Source organism: Ochotona curzoniae, unplaced genomic scaffold (genome assembly GCF_017591425.1).
Source record: "Ochotona curzoniae isolate NIBS_2020 unplaced genomic scaffold, NIBS_Ocur_1.0 contig_4105, whole genome shotgun sequence".
NCBI lineage: Eukaryota > Metazoa > Chordata > Mammalia > Lagomorpha > Ochotonidae > Ochotona > Ochotona curzoniae.
The window spans coordinates 2,236,547-2,255,404 of NW_024466129.1; the positions used below are offsets into that span (position 1 = coordinate 2,236,547).

At 39.7% G+C, this 18,858-nt stretch overlaps 1 protein-coding gene and 1 pseudogene across 4 annotated transcripts in view; one reads left to right on the top strand and one right to left on the bottom strand.

The window, feature by feature from the left end:
• Positions 1-18,858, top strand: part of RABGAP1L (RAB GTPase activating protein 1 like) — a 592,969-nt gene that overhangs the window by 221,762 nt on the left and 352,349 nt on the right. The window lies entirely within an intron of this gene.
• On the bottom strand, positions 11,784-11,883 carry LOC121159348 (annotated as a pseudogene).

Consider the following 18,858-nt stretch of genomic DNA (forward strand, 5'->3'; position numbering starts at 1 on the left):
CCTTCCCTGTATTGGATATTATTAATTATTGGACTTGTACTAAGCAGCTAAAAATACAATTCCGATGTGAAGAATCTACTGCTAGAATGTTGTTAGTGGAGTATCACTGTGTTTGGGGAGGTTGCTGCTGTGCCTAGGGTGTGTGTTGAACCGTCAGTGCCATAGTTCACATGTAGGTCTCAACCTATATGTTGCTCTATGTGTTTGTTCTCTGAAGAAAATTTGACTTAGGATTTTAAAGAATCAATAAAAAGTGACACCTTCTATTACCAAATGTGTAGGTGTTAGGGAAAGCAATGGTTAAAAAAAGATTTTTATTTGCAACATTACTGTTAAATGAAATTTCATTCAGTGTTAGTTTTGTTCTATAATTTAAGGTATTTGTAACTTGAAAATATAATAAAACAGCTGTTTTTCAAAACACAAAAAGTAATATATCATCAGATTTTTTACCGTCCTTTGTTTAAAGTTCTTAAAGGGAGTGTTTCTTTTATAATTAGGAAAAGATTTTATTAGAAAGGATGTTGAGTATTTCTGAAGATTTATTTATTTGAATAAAGAGAAAGAAGTGTCTAAAGTTGCCAGATGCTTGTATAGGCAGGAGTAGGCCAGCGAGAAGCCAGGGCAGGATCTCCGTGTGGGTCTGTGCAGTGGGTGTCTGAAACCCAGGCCTTTGGGCCACCGTCGGCCGCCTCCCAGGCACATTAGGAGGAAGCTGAATCTGAAGTTCAGAGTGATCAGTGATACCGGGTGCAGGCAGTGTGCTGTGCTGCTGCACGCACTCCAAATGCTGAGCGCTTCTAGAAATGTTCCCCGACTCCCGGCAGCATACCTTAAAGTAATACTGCAGGCCTCTCACCTCTGGTGTCTCAGTCCTTTTAGAAGACACTTTGTTTAGCTCTCTAATTTCTGTGTTTGTTATTTCAGAGGGATTTTTTAGAGAAACTTGATGACTTTCTACTTGTAGTGTTGGGTGTCAATGGGTATCTTTACATTAGCGTTAAATTTTGCCACATTGTTTGCTGAATCTCAGCCAGTGTATCATTCTTTAGTGTAGGATTGATTGACGCCTCTGGAAGATCCACATCATTACACAGCAGGAGGCTGACCCGCCCTGGGGAAAGGCACCTGCTGCACTGATCCCATTTCCTACAGGCAGTTTACCTTCAGTCCTCCTCGGAAGGTCATACCTTTCTTCATATTCATATCTCTAACTTTTTAGTGGTAACCTTTATTGTTTTTATATATAGCTTCCCATGAAAATGAAGAAAATCACAGTGATAAAAGCACCATGAATTCGTGGTGTTTTTTTTCTGATACTTTTTAAAAAAGATTTATTTGTTTATTTGATAGTCAGCGTTATAGAGAAGAGAGGAGAAAGATCGACTTTGCATCTGCTGGTTTATGGCTCAGGGCCAAGGACAGGAGCCGGGAGCTTCCCTGGGTTCTTCCATGTGGAATGAGGGGCACAAGTTCTCGGGCCATCTTTTGCTCTTTTCGCAGGCTGTTATTTGGGAACCGCTGGGGCACAAACCAGAGCCTGCATGGGATGCTGGCCCGGCAGATGGCAGCTCTCCGTGCTGTGCCACCATGCTGGTAGCCCCTCTCTGGTAAATATTTAACATTAAAAGGCAAATAGGATGTTGGCACATTTACCACAAAAAAGGGGGAACAAATAAACTTACTAGAGTGTGATAAACTTACTACATTTTAGATGATAAATAATATATACTGGTAGAATTCATTGAATGGAAAATATTGGCTAAATTTCTACAGTCCCCAGATATGATATTTTACTAAGGTGAAATGATGTATATCAATTAATATATAATATATAGTCACTATCTTTGACTTTTAAAAATTTGAACCCAGTTTTGTTCTGTTTTCTACTGACGTAAAGATCAGTAAGATTGATGCCGATTACAGTGTTCAAATACGCTACACGAATTCAAGGATTTTGTACTATTTTAATTGCAATGAAAACGAAGTGCCAACTTATATACCCTGTTTTTTAAACCTCAAATTGTAGCTTTATTTTTAAAAATATGTATTTTCATTGACCAAATAATTACACATGTGTATGAGGTACAGTTTATTCTTTCAGTGCATGTGTGTAATGTCTGCTGGTCAGGTCAGGATAATGGTGTGTCCATCCCTACTGGCTGTTTGAGATACACAAGTAAATTTCAGCAGACTTGGTTATGCTAGTACAAAACCCTGAAACTTGTTCCTCATGTACTCTTGAACCCTTAGGCCTCTGTCTTCCCAACCCTGTGGATCAATTCTCTATTTTCAACTAAGAAATATTCAACCTCAAAAAAAACAGCATTTGTTTGATAAAGAGAGGGGAGTGTTTTCAGCTTGTTTACTGCCCAGCTGCCCAGGATGGCCGCCTGGGTCAAGGCCAGCGCTGTGAGCCAAGAACTCAGTCTAGCTTTCCCACAGGAGTGGCAGGACCTCAGTAACCTGGGCTGTCGGCCTGAAGTTGGGATCTAGACCCGAGGTGGGTATCAAACTCGGGCTTGGTGAGAGTGAGTTCCAGACTTCCACCTTTGGGCTCCCGTTTGTAGCTTTCACATGTAAGAGAGAACATGAGTACTTACCGTTCTGTGTCTGATATCCTTTATTTAATATAATGCCTTTCAGTGTAGTACTGTCCATGTTGCTGCAAATGATAAAATTTTCATTCTTCTTTAAATTTTGTGTGTTTTGTGTATTTCTGTATTCACTTGTCAGTATCTTTGAATGAAATGCAGTGTTGCAGTACATGAACAGTGCCTTAGAGATTGTACCTTGCACAGAGTAGTGTGGGCGCATATGTTCCTAATAGCATTTATTTGAAAAGCAGAGACAAAGCCGGACAGACACTGACCTAGATCCTCTTACTGATTTATTCCCCAAATGCCTGCCATAGTCAGGGTTGGGCCAAAGTGAAGCCAGGAGCTAAGCTGATCTGAAGCCAGGAGCCTCTTCCAGGTCTCCCACGTGGGTGCAGGGTCCCTAGGCTTTGGGCTGTCTTTGACTGCTTTCCCAGGCCACAGGCAGGGAGCTGGATGGGAAATGGGGCTGTGAGGACACATACCAGTGTGCATATGGGATCCTGTTCTGTGAAAGTGAGGACTCTAGCTGCTATGCTATCGTGCTGGGACCCCAGGACGAATTTCTTTTATATTTTAAGGATTTATTTATTTATTTGAATGCCCTAATTATGGAGAGGGATGTGCCATTAGCGGGCTGCTGGATAGGAAGTGGAGCCACAGACATCAAACAGCTGGTTCAGCATCCATATGGGAAGTCAGCCTCCCAGGTGGCAGTGTGATTTACTGCACTGCAGTGCCAACACCATTACTTTTAGAGTAGCTGTATGTTCAAGGTGAGATTTTGTGCTAAGAGACAGTTTTAATGGGATGTATTAACAGTCTTTAACAGTTCTTCAGACAGTTTCTCATCTATACAGTGTTGTGATTTTCCTCTAGTCATGAAAACATCAGAATCACCTGCTGATTATATTAAGGGATTATAAACTGAATAATGATTGCTGTGTATTTTAAGAAACCATAGGATCTAGTGTAATGGGTAAAGCTGCTATGTGGGATGCTGGCATACCATCAGGATGCCAGTTCATGTCTTAGTTGCCCCACTTTTGATCCAGCTCCCTGTTAATGGCCTGGAAAAGCAGCAGAAGATGGCCTAAGTGCTTGGGTCTCTGTTTAGTACATGAGCTGGCGAAGCGAGCACAGTGCTTGGGTCCCTGTCACCTGTGTGGGGGGTGCAGAACCAGTGTCAGGATCCTGGCTTCAGAATAGCTCAGCTCTGATTCTTACAGCCATTAGGGGTTGGGCCACTAGATTTAATCTTTCTCTCCTGCCTTTCCCTAACTCTGTCCTTCAAATGAATAAGTCTTAAAAAAAAAAAAAAGTCTGTAACCTTAGTGATTAAAAGAATGTTGAAATCACACTATATTTATGTAACATTCACTAATGTTCTGAGTTTTCTTTGTAATGAATTTTCAGTAGTTTTTGAATTCATCACAGGTTAGATTTTTCTTAAGAATTGTTAAGGAAACAGTTTTACTGTTTCTAGCTGTAGTGTTTAATATTTGTTTCTGTACACACTTTAAAATGATTCTCAGGAAGTCAGAGATCAGTATGATTTATTGGCTTTTAAATCAAATCCTTTCAGTGTACAGTTTAGTTTTTACCAATGCTATAAAATTAGCAGTAGAAATAGACTACTGAGTTCTTTGAAAAATTGCCATGATGATGTTATTACTGCTTAATTTTTGACACTCATTTAAAGTGTAGACAAGTTGGATTATTGTAATATTCAAATTATTAAACTCCGAATTAACTAGATTTTTAAAATATTTTTTCAAAAGTTAGAACAGTGACTGTTTTCTGATTAATTTATATGCAGGGCATGAATTGTGGTTTTGTAATTCTGACTCTCTAAATCCAAGAATAGACTATTGATTTGTGGGAAAGCCCTTCTGGTGAAGATTCCCCAGTTTTAGAATTTGAAGGGAAAACTACAGAAAGGCCTTGGAACAATTTGGAGTGATGAATGGTTAGAGGTGTTGATGAATTTAAAAAATTGCATTAATCTAGATATCAGTTGTATTGTGTGCATGTACTAGTTCTTGAGGATTTACTAAAGTGGAGAGAGATGTTCAAGTTCAGAGAAAAATGTTGTTGGAAGAAATATAAATAATTGTGGAATGAAATATTTGAAGGTGAAGATCTTTATGTAGATTAACTCTGATTTGTGTAAAATCATTACATCAGGTATAAAATAGAAGCCTTGAGAGTAGACCAAGGACATTAATGTAGTTAAAATTAACATGAGGGACTATGCAGGCAACACATTCAAAAATTCAGGCATCATCCTGTACCACCTCTTGGAGTTACTTTTCATAATTTTTGTTTTCTAAGTATAGGTGAATATCACTACATGAAGACTTTTTTTTAATAACTAGGCTTTAACTTGTGAGCAGCTGAAGCTAGTAATATTAAATTTAATTAATGGAATCATTCAAATCCATTCACTCAAATTACTAGGTTGCTATTTTTGCATCAGAGAATTATACTAAATGTGTAAGATAATGAAATTTTTTATAGAAATTATTTTACTTGAAAATCAGAATTATATTACAGAAGAAGAGATGGAAAAAGAGATCTTCCGTCTCCTGGTTCACTCCCCAGATGACTGCTATGGCCAGAGCTGGGCTGGGCTGGTCTGAAGCTGGGAGTCAGTAGCTTCTTCTGGCCCTCCCAAGTGAACACAAGAGCCCAAGACCTGGGCCTTATTTCTTTGCCTTCCCAGGCCATCAGCAGGAGGCTAGATCAGAAGTGGAGCAGCCAGGATGCAAACTGGCCCCATATGGGATGTTTGCACCAGAGGCAAATTAGCCTGCAAATACCACCATGCTGTCCCTGGATAATAAGATACTAAAAATAGATTTTGTTTTTATTAATTTGAGAGGTGCCACATCAGGGACAAAGATAGCAAAAGGGACCTTTCATTCACTGGTTCACTTCCCAAATGGGGAAATGGCCAGGGCTATGCCTGACTGTAAGCAGGAACTCCTTTCAGGCCTCCCCGGGCTGACAGGAAGCCAAGCAAGCTCAGGGGCTCATCATCCAGTGTTTCCCCAGGCATGTTAGCAGGGTACCTGATAGGAAGCAACACAGCAAGGAACTTGAACCAGTGCTCTTACACAGGATGCTGCGTTATAATCTGTGGCCTAATCTGTTGTGCCTCAAATCCTAGCTTCACAATAGTGAGGGATTTTTGTTGTTTGTTAAAAGCAGATTTTTAGTTATGTAAGATACTATAGGCAGTATATAGGCAGCTCGAGTATAAGGCAATAGTTAATAAGATATGCCTTGTTAATGCCTTGTTAATTGGTTCTTAAGAGAAATTGTTGAAGTCAGCTTGTTTTAGCCAGGTCTCAGGAAAATTTCTGGTATGGGGAAAGAACCTAGATATTGGTCCCACTGCTATGATTCTCATAATTTATTGACTGAATATCTTACTCTAAACAAAGCAGATGTAATCTTTTTATTAGTTCTTACCTTCATATAGTTAATTTATATGCTTATATTTACATTATTTTCCTATTTGAGGAAAGGTGTTTGAAGCTCAGACTTCTTGGATTGGCTTTACATTGTTGCTTCTGATGCCTGCAGCCTATCGCAGAGTGCTGGCTACTCCATGCCCCTGAGCAGCATTATTGCTGAAAAAACTAAAAGCCACTTGGCAGCAGAGGCTGCCCCAGCGCTTGGCTCCCTGCCACCATGTGGGAGACCTGGATGGAGCACTGTATTTCTAGCCCCAGCCTGGCCCAGGCCCAGCATCTGCAGACATTGAGTGGGGGCAAATCAATGAATGTAAGATTCTCTCTCTGTGTCACATTGCATATCAAATAAATACATAAATCTTTAAAAAAAACTCCAAATGTTTATTTTAGTGGTAATGCTGGATAGTTTATGTTATAAGCATAGAATCAACAATTAATATTAAATATAATCTTTAAACATCAGAAGCATTTGTTCAGTTTGTCATAAATAAATTGTAAGCTTATTTTTTGAAAGCTGATTTAAATCAAAACGCCCTTTTTTGGCATTTATCCGATAAACAGTAAAACAAGAACATGAATCTAGTTGTATGAGAGCCAAGCTTATGTGCATCTTTGAAATATATCTGACTTACAGGTTTTTATGATTTGGCATTGATGTATGGCATCAACAGAAGGATCTTGTAACATGTAAGTTAGAAGGAACATTGATGCAGCCATATTTGTGACTAAGATTTATTAATAGAAGGAATTTGATGGTTTTTGACATTTTAAGCTCATAGGTGAAAATATTAGGCAGTTTCAACTGAGACCCCTTATCCTCCTCTCCTCTGATTTTAACTCGTAGATTTCAGAGTCCTTAGGTCCTTTCGCCGCTCTTCAGAACAGCCAGTGGGCTGCAGTGGCTTAGGAGAAGACCTCATTTTTTTTAAAGTGGAGATAATTTGAATAGCATGCTGTTCTTATGCTTCTTATGCTTACCAACTTACTTTTCTGTAGTTAATGCCTCTTATTTCAACTCTGTTGAAAGCTGATCACTGCAAACTTCTCTTTAAATTCTACCTTTTAAGTTCCCTTCCTTTGCATATAACTAATTTCCTCTTTTTCTCTTCAATCAAAAATTTATTTTGGTTGTTTTTATTTATTCTTATTTTCATATATTTGAAAGGCAGAGAGAGAAAGAAAGAAAGAAAGAAAGAAAGAAAGAAAGAAAGAAAGAAAGAAAGAAAGAGAGAAAGAAAGATTGATTGATCTTCCATTTACCCATTTACTGCTCAGATGCTCCCCAAGTTAGAGTTGGGCCGAGTCAAAGGCAAGACTTGGAGCTTCACCTTTGTGTGTCAAGCGGGTGTCAGGGACACAGCTGTGTGGGCTGTCACGGCCGTCTCCCCTGGTGGGCGGAACTGCAGCAGGCACAGGGCTTGCACCCGCATTCCGATATGGGGTGCAGGCGTCCTGGGGAGCACCTGACCAGCACAGAAAATGCCTGCCCTAGTTGTTTTCATCCGCTCAGAGATGTTGCTGAAGACAGAAAATCAGTGGATGTTTGAAAGGCTAAAGTGGAATAAACCAAGCATTACTCTTCACCCAGATATGATTGGGCATGAGATTTTGGTTTTCTTTCTTTCTATTTCTCCATCCTATGGATTAGGGTTTCTGATATTATAGAGTTTTTAGCTCTAGCTAGAATCTCAAACATTCTCTTATTTATTGCATATTCTTTATGAAGCTTAGTATACATTTAGTGTTATTTTCTCACAGTTCAAAGTCAAATACATTTTGCCAAAATGCTGTTCAAGAGAAATGAGCCAGCTGATTTTCCAGTTATCTAGATAATGTATCAAACCTACCGTGCGTTGCCACAAAGGAAGAGTTCTCTGTTAAAATTAAGGGAACTGGCTTTTCATTTTATCTTTTCAGCCCCTATAGAAGATTTCTGTTGTTTTCTTCTGTGCACTTTACAAAGTTGAAAGTATGTTAGCTCAGACGATCTGCTGAGCGTTTTTCACAAAGTTGTCCCAGATTCTCTGCTTGGAGCTTAGCTCATCTTACTTTCATTGGCCACCCTTCGCCCTGGGCTGAGGCTTCGCTGTTATTTCAAGAGCACTGCATCCTCTCAGTGCTCCTCTCCTATTATGAGTGCTATCTTGGGCATCGCCTGTCTCATTGCATCTTGGGTGCACTACACAGCCGTCTTTAGACTAGGCTTTGAGAAAAGCCTTAGAAGTTTCCCATGTGCTCTTACTGTCCCTGTTGTGACAGTGACAGCCCTGCCAGCCGTTCAAGGGAAGGGAGTCTTCCTAAGCAGATTTTGAGGCCTCTGTCAGTTCATTGCCATCAAGATGTCAGCAGTTACGTGCCAGATAAAACACAGGCCTGGTTTCATTTAAGAGGGATCTTTTAATTTAATCAGGATATGTTAGCCATGTGGCTTCCACCCTGGTGAGCAGACACCTTAGCTCTTGGAGAAGGCATTCCGGGTGGTTATTTCTGAGAAGCAGGTATCTTTGCCTTTCTGCATCTCGTCTCCTAATTTTGTCATTTGCATTTTCATATTTAATCGTCAACTCAGGTGCTTGTTCAGCTGGCTACAAGATGCTGTGTGTGGGAAGCCATGGGTTTGTCTGGCTGCATTCGATCTGTCGAGATCAGCAACTTCTCCTTGGCCTCTTCCCAGCAGTCCCTTTGCTCCAGCTCCTGTGTAGGTGAAACATTACTTAATGTAGCTGTCTCTTAATATCTACTTTAAGTGAAATTTTCCTTCTAAAAATCTACTTTCAGTGGATTTGTAGGTTTTTGTTTTAAGACTTGTTTATTTAACAGTCAGAGTTGCAGAGAGAAAAAGAGAGACATACAAAGCTTTCATCTGCTGGTTCACACCCCAGATGGCTTCAATGATGGGGCTGGACCAGGCCAAAACCAGGAGTCAGGATCTTCTTCCAGATCTCCAGTGTGAGTGGCAGGGGCCCAGATGCTAGGGCCGCATTGCACTGCTTTCTTCAGGTCAGTAGCAGGCAGTTGAATTCAAAATGGAGCATCCAGGACACAGACCAGCTCCCAGAGTGGAGCATCCAGGATGTGGACTGGCTGCCAGCGTGGAGCATCCAGGATATGGACCAGCTCCCAGAGCGGAGAACCCAGGATGTGGACTGGCTGTCAGAGTGGAGCAGCCAGGACACAGACTAGCTCCCAGAGCGGAGAACCCAGGATGTGGACTGGCTGCCAGAGTGGAGCATCCAGGACACAGACTAGCTCCCAGAGCAGAGCAACCAGGATGTGAACTGGCTGTCTGTGTGGAGCAGCCAGAACACAGACCAGCTCCCAGAGTGGAGCATCCAGGACACAGACTTGCTCCAATAGGCTTATAGGCTGAGACTTTTCACGCTACAGTGCAGGGGTGCCCCCATACTTGAATATGTACCTCAAACGACAATGAATACATTTTAGAGTAGATCTGGCTTCTAGATACTATTTTATTTATATTAAGTGAATATCTTTTTGACTTACTCCCATTAGGGTTATAAGAAAAACATTAAAATAATTGTTTTACCAAGGAGCTGTATATACAAAGCAGAACCATGTTACATCAAGTCATCTCCTAATGTTGAGTCATGCTCTTAAATGTGGTTTTAAAGCCCCTTGCCAGCTTTTCCATGAATACTCTCTAATATGGCTTTCTTTAAATGGTGCCCAGTATCTGATACAACCATGAACAGACAAAAATAAGATAATTGGTTTTCTTCAGTTTAGATAATACATATCTATTTATTTAACCTAAAAGTAAGCTACATAGCTTTGGTTGTCATACTTTATTGATTAAGATGTGGTTTATTTTTAATAAATCCTCGTATATTTTTATACACATTTAATATGTGTAATGTTTTTTTAAAAAACACAATTTCACATTGTTATCTTAGTTTTATTTTAAGAGCTGGTTCACTTATTTCAGCCTTTGTGAAACTTTCTTTCTTCTAATGTCTTCATTAAATATTTGCTCTCCAAAAATGTGATAAACATATCTTTAATAGATAGATAGATTTAAAAATGGATAATCGCAGGCCAGCATTGAGGTATAGCTGATTATGATGCTGATTGTGGTGGTGGTATCCCATCTGGGTGTTGGTTTGAGATGTGGCAGCCTCACTTCTGATCCGGCTCCCTGCTAATGTGCCTGAAAAAGCAATGAAGATGGCTCGAGTGTTTGGGCCCCGCCCCTGCTACCCCTGTGGGAGACCCAGAAGCAGCTCTGACTGCTGGCTCTGGCCTACCCAGTGGCAGCTTTTGCAGCTGTTAGGGGAGTGAGCCAGCAAATAGAGGATCTTTCTTATTTGTACCACCCCACTCCACCCCACTGCCTTTCTCTAATTCTGCTTTATAAAGATTTTAAAAAGCATATAATTGAGAATCCTATCTTTCTTAGTGATGCCCAAGACAGTGCATAAATTTGGAGACTTGCTAAAAGGACTCATTAGATTTAGCATATAATTATATTGATAATTAAGATTAATTACAGCAAAAAGATGTAAAGAAAAATTAGCAATGGTAACAGGGTGGAAGTGTTTAAGAGTCCTCTCCCAGTGGAATTGGGAACTGAGTCCACACCTGATTCCTCCAGGGGTGTGAGTGAAGTGTTGGTCCCAGTGGAGTCATCAGACAACGGTCCTGTGTTTGTGGAGGGTCGTTCACAGTTACATCCTGCCTAGATGTCAGCAATTTTCAGTTTCCAAGAGGAAGGTGTGTGCTTAGCATACATTGCATTGCTTATACATTCTGGACACATAAACCACTCCTTTTTTTTAGGGATTTTTTTTTTCTACCGTAGGAAACGCCATTTTTGCTAAGATCTCAGAGCTAGCCTAGGGCAGCTCTTTAGCGGACTACTTGAAGGGTAGACAGCCTCAGCTGTGTTCACTCCTTGTACCTGTTAAGTCACGTGTGTATTTAGGTGTTTTAGGGTATTGGTGGGATACAGTTTCCGCCAGTACAAATCAAGAGGAGTTGCTCAGTGCTCTTGCCTGCAGGTCTTCCTGATGAGACTAGACCCTGCCACCTGTATGGCAGTAAACCTTCCGTCTGTCATACCGCGTCTATGGATTTCTTCTAAATCGTAGTTGTAATTACTCACTTTTGATAAAGAACATCTGACCTTTGCTTCTCTTTTCTCCCACTGATCACTGATTTCAAATTATTTATTCATTTTCTAGGTTTTAGACTCATCAGTGATTGGATTACAAAGATGCTATATAATTTTTAGAACTTAGCTTTCCCCTAACATTTTTATTATTTTAGTTTCACCATACTTGCTTTATTGTAATCAAAACATACATTTTGAATGTATCAGAGGTGTGTAGATTAATGTAAATCTGTACCCTATTTGAAATACAAAGTTTTAAAAGACCAAGAAGCAAATTATTGGGTCTTTTCATGTATCCATGTAGAGAATAAGCATAATTTAACATATTATTAATATGTTATAACATTAATATTAATAGGATTAATTTAGATTCAGAGCATTAATTAAAATTTCAAGGTATTAGTTAATTAATATATTAACTATATTAATATTTTAAATATATTAACAAACATTTATCCACATAGGGAATACGTATAATTTCATATATTATTATTTGGTAGCATTTATTATAAAAATTTTTGTCATTTGTATTCTGTATCTAACATTAAAAGATTTTATATACAGATTTGCATTATTTTAATACAGATATTTTCAGTATTTGGTGTCATGCTTACATAGGGGCCATGCTGATCTCCGTTTCATTCTAGTTTTAGTACATGTGTTGCTGAAGCACCACAGACACTGTCAGTGTTTGGCACATAATTTTTCGGGGGTGGGTTGAAGGTGTGCTTTGGTGGAGAGTTTTAAGATGAAAGATGTTGTCCAAGGACAGATGAATGAGTAGATGACTTTTCAGAATGGCCTTACAGAGCTCTGGTTTTAGGGTGCTCTCTCCACTGCTAAGTCGTTGTTGAGTATATACGCAGAAAACAGATCTGTTACTGGGATTGAGCCAGTGTCCTTTGCCCACGCGCTCCGGCGTCGGCTCACCTTTGCCCACGCGCTCCGGCGTCGGCTCGCCTTTGCCCACGCGCTCCAGCGTCGGCTCGCCTTTGCCCACGCGCTCCAGCGTCGGCTCTCCAGGCTTTGCCCTTCTGCCTTCTCTTGTCTGCTGCTTTTACCCTTTGTCTAGATCACCCATAGAGTTTGAAACCTGAGCAATCTAAACATGTCAAACACATATGCTGTATTTTTAAATTACATTAAGAATTTTTGAATTACACATAACATAGCTAATATAAATGCCTATTATATTATGTATTTATATGCATCACATAAGTATAATATAATTAAATATATAGGTGAATTATTGGTACCTACTCTTATTCTTTGTAAACTGGTCATCTTTCTTGTTCTGTTGTATCTTCTTGTTAATGTCACTGGTATCAATATTTTCCTACATTTCCAACTTATAGCCCTGTCTGCTTAATGAATGTTGATTGAAAAAATAATCATCAGGCCTTTTTCTTTTTCCTTACTCTCCATTTCTTTCAGAATTTAATTTTCTCTTTTAACATGTTCTCTATGTAACTACTTATATAATAACCCTTTGATTCTGAAAAACGACCATTTTCTTTTTGTTTAGTCTTCAGGTATTATTTTATCATATTATTTGTTTGAATCATAGAAATTTTAGGTTAACTGATAATTTATGGATGCAGCCTTCTACCTTAAGAAATTCCTTTGTAACTAGTTAAGTTAGTCTCCTCTACTGGTTTTTTTTTTCCTAAGATTTATTTTATTTTTATCGGAAAGGCAGATTTACAGAGAGAAAGAGATACAGAAAGATCTTTCATCTGCTGGTTCACTCCTCAAGTGGCCACAAGCCATCCCAAGCCAGAGCTGAGCAGATCTGAAGCCAGGAGCCAGGACCTTCTGGGTCCCCCACGTGGGTACAAGGTCCCAAGGCTTTGGACCATCCTCGACTGCTTTCCCAGGCCACAAGCAGAGAGCTGGATGGGAAGTACAACATCTGGGACACGAACCAGCACTTGTATAGGACCCCAGCACGTGCAAGGCGAGGACGTGAGCCACCAGGCCACCTCGCAGGGCCCTGCTCTATTGTTAGCGGGATGACTTAGAAGATAGTTTTCAGCATGAGCAACATTTTTTTTCCCTTCTTCTTCTTCTTTTGGTAATAGCTGCCATTTGACCTTATGTCAGTTTTCTAAACAACAGTGTCTTCCTCTGGATAAGGCTCTTTCAACATGTGAGAGTTACTCTGACGGTTTCCTTCTTCATATTAAGCATCCTTATTTCTTTAGTATTTTGTTCATTTATTGAACCAGCATTTATTTTCAAGTGTACAGTGCACTTGGGTTCATGTCGCTATTTGAGGTGGTTGGACATTTGTGATAAGGAATGATAAACTCTTCTCAAAGGACTTACACTCATGTAAATGTAAATAGCACTGCTTTGAGACCAGCACCCCAAATTGAAATGCTGCTTTTGAGGTGCGGCTCCACTTCCGATCCAGTTTCTTGCTGATGTGAACCTGAGGTGGGAGGCAACTGGTAAGGGTTCAAATACTTGGATCTCTGCCACTCCTAAGACAGTGTCAGGTGGAGTTCTGGGCTGTTAGCTTTGGTTTAGCCCAGCTATAGCTGTCATGGCCTTTGGGGAATAAACCAATAGGTTGAAGCTTTCTCTGTCTCTGCCTCTCACATTAAAAAAAAAAATTTACGAATCTTGGTTATCACACATCTAAATGGCAGAATCTACAGAATTTAAATCCAATGTTGTCTGACACCAAAACCATGTTCTTTTTACTGTAGTAGATACTGCCCTCATGTCTTCAGTTCCTCCAAATTTCCAGGTGCTATTAAAAAAATAAATTTATACGAAAGCTAAAAACAGAGTGTGTATCTGGGGTAACTCAACCAGATACATGCTTGTTTATCTTTGGACTCATCTCTTTTTTATGTAGTGTTACAAAAGTACAGTTGTAACTATATAATAGCCTACCATAAACTGCTAATTGTCAGTTATGCCTTGCTTTGATTTATTGTCCTAGGAATTAGGTTCAAATATTTGCATATAAATATAATTTTACATGAGCATCCTGTTAATAAGAAAAAATATTTTTGCTATCAAATATCAGGAAGAGTCATATTATTGCCTGTATCTTTGTAGTAACTAAATTACGACTTTCTGGTAAATCATATCTTTTCTCTAATGTGAATTAATCCTTAAATCACTGACTTGTTATTCCTCATAATAGTAAATTATGGTCAGTGCACATCGGGTTTACTGGTAACACTCATTAGAAGTGCAGCTTGCCAGCAGTCACCTTAGATTCCCTAAATGTGGGATACGGTAGGTCTCTGAAATCTGAATATTTGACAAACTCAGCAGGTGAGTTCTCTGTACTGAGAAGTTTGAGAACTATTGTATGAAACTTGGTTGGATATGACTCTGCCTTGGAGAGAGACTGGATCCTAACAGATCTGCAGAAAGAATACCTCCCTCTGAGTTTTCCAGTCCTCTTAAATTCACAGCAGTCATCCGTAAGACCCTGGTTCTGGCTGTTTGACTTCGAAGCAGACTTACGCTGTATTCTGTAGCTGTTGGACGGGGATGAGACAGGGACTTCAGAATTGCTGACTAGACCGATGCTGAAAGGAAGCCAGCTCCCAGCAGTGTCAGTTTCAGCCACCTTCGATGATGATCCTTTGAAACCAAAGGAGACTATGGTGGCTGCCCAATAAGGGAAAAGCGCTGCTTGTTCCAGGTGGACAACAAATAGAGTGTGCTTTTGGTACTGTGAAGGTTTCAGTCTAAATATTCCCTATCTTTGTGATCATTTCTTGCCCCTAGCTGTATGATGCCAGCCTCTTGACTGCCACCATGACCTGCTTCTCCTCTGATTCTTTTACCATTTAACTGGACCGCTACTGCATTTGATTGGTACCCTTCCAGATGGCTTGTGAGCATGTTCCCATCTGCTGGAGTAGATCCAATCCCATGTACTGCACCATATCCTTCTCACCTCTCTGTGAAGTAGAAACTGATTCTGAGTTACATTAATTACAACAGGCACCCTTTGGTTTTAATCCATCAAAAATCAGTTTAGAAAAAAAAATGTGTGCATGCATTTTTTATACATTTCTATCAGAGAAGTAAGTAGTCGTGTTCCCTTTTATAAGTAGCTCTCCAGAAGTGATGTATTTTACTGCTATGTCCGTATTATAGTGTCTGGCCCTGCTTGAGTTCAGCCATTCTTGAGTATGGTGTTCAGTAGGGGAACAAAAGCCTACCAGTGAGCATATGTTTAAATCTGTGGCTCCATCGGCGTTGTGCCCTAACCAAAAAAACCTCAGCCGTTGACTTTTGTCTCTAAGTGAACACTTATGTTATCTGCCTAGTGAGGAATTAAGCATGCTAACATTGATGTATCCAGCGTTTTTGTATCTCCTAAAGGAGGCAGTCCGCATGGTGATTTACACGCAGCATATATTTAGGGCCGAAGTTTTGGTTTCTTGGTACTGATTGTGTTTCAGTACAAGGCAATTTCAGCTCCTTTGTATTAATTTCTTTGGGAAGGTCTTTCTTTTTTAATTAATTAATTTATCTGAAAGTCAAAGTTACAAAGAGAGTGGGCCCCTGTTTGGGATGCTTGCACTACGTGCAGCAGCGTTAGTCACTGTGCCTCCTAGGAAGGTTTGACAAGAACTTTACTCATTATTATTGGGTATTGTGCTGTGTTTTAATTCAGTTGTACTTAGGGCTTTTTGGTGGTTATTAAAAAAAAAAAGATTTACTTTTTATTTGAAAGGCTCATTTACAGAGAGGAGGAGAGATGTCTTCCATCCACTGGTTGGGAGCTGCACAGAGGGCCCAAGCCTGTGGGCCTTCCTCTGCTGTTTTCCCAGGCCATAAGCAGGGAGCTGGATTGGAAGTGGAGCAGCCAGGACTAGACTCGGCACTCAAGTAGGATGCTGGCACTGTGAAGCAGGGGATTTCCCTGCTGAGTTCCCACGCCAGCCCCTGTGGTCTTGCTGAAGTTCCTTTTTAATTGGACATGATCATTACATTGATGATGTGTCAGTATTCTTTTGCAGTTTTATTTTTTAAGACATTGCTGCAAGACACTGATGGCGCCCAAGCTCAGGACACAGTGATGTTAAGACATTGTTTATCTAAACAGGAAAGAGACCATCCTGCTTGTCTTCTCAGTCAGTCTGGTTGGAAGCAGTTGGTTTAGATATAACAGATTGTGCTGAAGTAGAAAGAAACTTGAAAAAATAGGTATGTTTTGGAATATAATTCTAGGTACCTTTTTAAAAGGATTCAAACTATCTAAATAGAACTAAACAATAATATAAATAGCTCGAACTTTTGTGATCTCCAAGAAAACCCGATTCAGGTATTAGATATTGACTCAGTGCTAAGTTGGTAAAGTAGTTTTCTGAATACCACAGGTGTTGGCAGCCCCTGGTTGGCGAATGTGAGCATTGAAGCCTCAAGATAATTGCTTCCTTCGGAAAGTCTCTGCAGCGTGCAGCGTGTCTTCCAAGAGGAGGACATGGAGAGGAGACTCACAGGCTGAATGTGGGTCTCCCCCTTCCTCAGCTCATACAGTGGTGGCTCGAACCCCGGGTTAATGATGGGGTACCCAGGAAGGACACAGAGTGGGTGAGATCACAGGGGTGGGCCCCTTAAATTGATTCCCTTAAGAGTACGAGACGCAAGGGTGCGCCGTCTGCACCTTGTCCAGGATGCAGTGCAAAGACTGCCAGGAATAGATCCATCCCCATGGCCTGGATCCCCAGCACCCTTTCCTTGGACTTCTCAGCCTGCAGAATTGCCCCATCTGCATGTCCGTGGTGTGATGGCTGGCATAGCAGATGGAGACAGAGAACATCGTCATATGCTAAACTTGAAATCATAAGGGAGTGGTGATAAGAAAAAAGCCAAGTAGATTTTTATGGGAGGAAAGGAAATGATATAAAACAGAGTTCACATGATATGATGGTTGACAACATTAGGGGTTAAATAATGATGCGATTTCTGATGAGCTTGAGGTGGATGTATTTGTTTGTTCAACATGTTTGGGGAAATGTTTAAGTGTAATTATAATATGGATTCCCCAGCCCAGCTCAGGTTTGGTGACCTTCTGGGATCACAGAACCTAGCATAGAGTCCTCCTCAGTGCACCTTGTTTTAAGGATATCAGTGGGTTTTTTTGCTTTTGTTTTTTTTTTTTTTTTTGCAGTGAAAGAATCGAAAGGCAATAAAGGGAAAAGATGGATGGGGAAAAATTGAGAGTAACCAGGCACAGGATTCCAAAACTCCTCTTTTAGTGGAGTTACACAGGATGTTTCCTCCACCAGCATCAGTGTGTGGGAGTGTGTGCAAAGTGTTGACTGCCTGGAAGTTGGCCTGAGCCAAGAAGCTCCGAGCTCTGTTTTTTTCAAGGGATTTTAACGTCGATACCCATTGTGTATCATGTATCGGAATCTGAGGCTGTCTGATGGGAAGTAGTCCTTCGGCATAAAGGAGCTTGTTTAAACAGTTTAGGCATGGTGATCCACACGTGTCATGTAGCGAATGATGGGAACCCTTCTGAAATTCAGATGTTGGAGAAGGGCTGACTTCAAAGCAGACTGTCCTAAATATAGCAATCTCAGGGTTGGTATGTGGCAGGAAGTGAAAACTAAATGTATGTCACTCAGTTTTTGCTAGTAACATTTATACATACTGGGAACCAATTTTCATCCTAAAAACATTGTATCAGTTGACCATACATATTATGTAAACATTATTTCAAAAGTTTATGGAAGAATGGAATTAAATGATAAGTTCAAAATCTTCATGGGATAAAATATTTTAATTTTTAAAAGTTTATGGAAAGAAATTATGTATTATGAAAAGGACTGCAGAATATTCACAATTTTGTGCAAGAAAAGAAATTCATTCTTAAGTTGTATTTTTCATGTACTTTTAAAATACCCTGATAATGATGCTTCTGTTAAGGAAAAGGAAGCAACTCTGAATACAGTGAACTCTTGCCCTACTTCTGGGGTCAGATCATTGTGCAGTGTTTTATAGAGAGTAGGAATTATCTATATAATAGCCTTCTTTTTCTTCAGTTTACTGTAAATTTATTTATTTTGGTTTGTTTGTGATACGGTTCCATAGGCACAGGAACAATTGCATTTGTAGTAAATACCCAAGCAGGTCAAAGATGTTTGCTTCCTTGAACGTCAGCTTAAAGAAGTTTAAGCTTCATATTATATTGCTAAATGGCTGTGATATTAAAATTAATAATATTAAGATTGGTTTGTTTTTCAGACAAGAATAGTTACCTTTTTTTTTCCATTTATAGTATATTATTATCTTCTATCTCTCCCACACAACACCCACTTCTCATAAGAATGTTATGAAGACAATGAATTTACAATTTTAATTTGGTCTCCAAATGAGTCTGGTAGCATACCATGACTGGATCTTTCTGGAGTTCTGTGATATAAACTTAATTATTTGGCCAATGTCTTGCGTTTTTGTCTTTGTCAAAGCAGAAAAATATAAAGTTCTATTTTAGCTGAGTGATAAAACTGCTAAGTCTTATCATGATGTATTATGTACAAAGAAAATATAATATGCTTAAAAAATATTGGGCCCAGTGCCTGATTTTTGCTGTAAGCTCACAAGAATGTCATTCATGTTGTTTGTTTCACTCTGTGGAATCTTTAAATAGCTGGAGACA